The following is a 3062-nucleotide window of genomic DNA, read 5'->3' as shown; positions in this document are numbered from 1 at the left end:
CGCGCCGCCCCCGCTCCCGCGTTAACCCTTCCGCAGCCTGGGCGCCGGCAGCGGGGCTCGGCACCCCCTCCCCACCTCACCTGCGCCCCCCCTGTCCCGCGGAGCGCGGCCGAGCCGGTGCCGGGGGAGCGGCTCCGCGCTGGAACAAAGCCCCGCTCGGCCGGGGCAGCTCCCCGCGCCGGGCTGCGCCTCCGGCCCCGGCACAGCTGTGCTCCAGAAAGCCCCGCAGCTGCCCCCGCAGCTGTCCCAGCTCGGGGGGGCTGCAGGCAGCGGGACGGGGCTGTCGGGTTGTGCCCCCGGCTCTGAGCCCCTGCGCGCCCCTCGGCTCCAGGTCTGGCGGCAGCAGCGGCACCTGAGCGCTCCGTTCCTCAGTTTCCCCATCTCTGGAAGGGCTGGCAGCCTGGTTTTCTGCAGAGGCCGGGTCACCTCCAGCAGAGCTAGAGCTGGGCATGTGGTGCAAGGCCCCTGACACCACTGAGCTCCACAGCTCCTGCCAAAAGCTGCCAGAACCCAGCCACGGTGGCATGGCCAGCTGGGACAGGGCACACTGTGACCACCCACTGCTGGGAACCAGAGAAGCCCTCCTTGGCCTTGAGTGGTTCAGCCACAGAGCCACGACCTGGCCTTTCCTGCCGCCTTAGAAACACCTGGAAGCTGCAGGGGACCCAAAGGGAGGAGCATCTTCCAACACCCCATATCCCACTGGTCACCTGCAGCAGCACAGGGGTTTGGGAACACCTGGGGTCAGGCAGGAGAAGGCAGTCCCAGTGGCACAGCAGGATCTTGTGCTCCTGAAAGGCAGGAGCACCCCGGTCCAGCTGACCCTGACCCAGCCAGGGGCATGGGAATGATTCCGAGCAGCGCAACTGGTGGAGGGGGATCAATACCATGATGGATTGCTGCTTGCCAGATCTTGTCATCGGGAATTTTTAAACCATTTTTCTATTACACATTGGGACAGCTGCAAGAGAAAATCAGAGCCATCATCGTGGGCCTCCTCCGCAACAAACCTGAGCGACTAAACCAACCCCATGGCCTCTTACAGTTCCCCTCCAGCCCAGCCTGTGTCACCCTCGCTGCTGTCACCATGGCCACAGCAGTGGACTCGCTGCATCTCCCCTGCCTGGTGCATTTAGCAAGGCCCTGCAGGAGCAGTTTTGGGTGGAAAGGGACCCCGTTGTGGTTGGTTTTGCTGTTTGCCCCCTGCAGAGGATTCAGGAGCCCCTAAAGGGAAGTCCAGCAGGGAGTGCCTTGCATCCCACTGTGCAGATGCAGGTGCCACCCTTCCCCAGGCAGAAAGCCACAGGTTGGCTGGTTGCTCAGTGCTCTCCCCATCCCAGCAGCGTCTCCATCCTCTCAGCAGCCCCTGCAGACCCTCAGGGAGCACGGGCAGAGCCCCTGCACAGCACAGCCCATCCCCACAGAAAGGGTCCCCTCGACCTCGCTGCAGCTCCAGAGCTGGGGACTTTGGCAGCCTGGAGAGGTCCCCAGGCTGCAGCTGCTGAGCTGGGGAGAGGCAGCAGAAGGCACTCAGTGGATGGCAGCACTGGGTCCTGAGCAAGCTCTTCTCTCTCCCACTCTGTTCCCAGTACAGCTGCTGTGCTGCACGTTCCCAAAAATGGAACCAAACCCCACAAACCCAGTGCAAAACCTCACAAACCCAGTGCAAAACCCCACAAACCCAGTGCAAAACCCCAATGCAAAACCCCACAAACCCCAATTCAAAACCCCACAAACCCAGTGCAAAACCCCACAAACCCCAATGCAAAACCCCACAAACCCCAGTGCAAAACCCCAGTGCAAAACCCCACAAACCCCAATGCAAAACCCCACAAACCCATTGCAAAACCCCACAAACCCAGTGCAAAACCCCACAAATCCAGTGCAAAACCCCACAAACCCCAGTGCAAAACCCCAGTGCAAAATCCCACTGCAAAACCCCACAAACCCAGTGCAAAACCCCACAAACCCCTGTGCAAAACCCCACAAACTCCACTGCAAAACCCATCCAGGGGGAAATGCACATCCCAGCGATGCAGAGCCTTCCAGGGTGCCTCAGCAGCCCTTCCTCTCCTCTTTGCAGGCCCGTGTCTGCATCGTGCCCCCTGTTTATTGTTTATTGATGGTCAGTGAGCTCCTGGCTGTTTCCAGCTAATTATTCCAGCGCTGCTGGGCTGGGGAGCAGCGGGGAAAGCCCAGGCTCTGCTCGGAGCCCGCGGATCACAGATTTCTTTGTCAGTATCTTTGATAACCGCCTTTGCCTCGGGGCGTGGGGGTCACGGACCTGTGCGATGGAGCCTTCCAGCCCTGCCCGCTCCTGCGAGTGCGGGACGAGCGGCTTGAGACCCCGCCTCGGGCTCTTCCTCCCTGCCAGGACCCAAATCAGCCTCGGCAGGGCAATAAAACAGAGCCAGCGCTTCGCGGACAGCCCCGGCAGGGAAACAGAGAGGGGAAAAGAGCCTTTTTCCCCCCATTGCCGGGGGTTTGGGACACGGGAGAGCGGCGGTCGCGGCTGTGCGAGGCCAAGAGCACCATCTATAGGCACCGTCTATAGGCGCCGGCAGCTCCCGCTGCCACCCAGCCCCGCAGAAAGCCAGCACAGCTAATAATTATTCAGCACTAATCACTACAATAGAAGAATCATAGGCAGTTATTTAGAAATGATTGTTTCCCCTCGGTTATTACTTATGACAGTGAAAGGAAGTATCAAGTAGTCAAACCCACATGTATATGGGAAGCTGAGTGAAGGATCAATGGGAATTTAACCAGCACTTTGCACTATTCTTCCTCTTTAGAAGAGCCTTGTCAAGTGATTTTTCTCTCTCTCTCTCCTGTTCATCATGTCTTCTTGGGAAATAAAAAGGATTTTTCTTTTCCTAGCGCTCCTTATCCCTTCCTCTCCTCGGATTTTCCCATAACTCCGAGCTCCGGCTCCTGCCTCTGGATCTCCTGGTTTGAGCTGAGCTGAAATTAACTCTGGCTTTTTCTTGCTAAAACAAACTCTGGTTTCATTAAGTGCAAGGGCAGGAGAACAGAAAGTCCCCGGATCCCGAGTTCCAGAG

Source organism: Pyrgilauda ruficollis, unplaced genomic scaffold (genome assembly GCF_017590135.1).
Source record: "Pyrgilauda ruficollis isolate IOZ18807 unplaced genomic scaffold, ASM1759013v1 scaffold100, whole genome shotgun sequence".
Classification (NCBI taxonomy): Eukaryota; Metazoa; Chordata; class Aves; order Passeriformes; family Passeridae; genus Pyrgilauda; species Pyrgilauda ruficollis.
The sequence above is the reverse complement of the archived record's forward strand: the minus strand, read 5'-3'. Positions refer to the sequence as shown.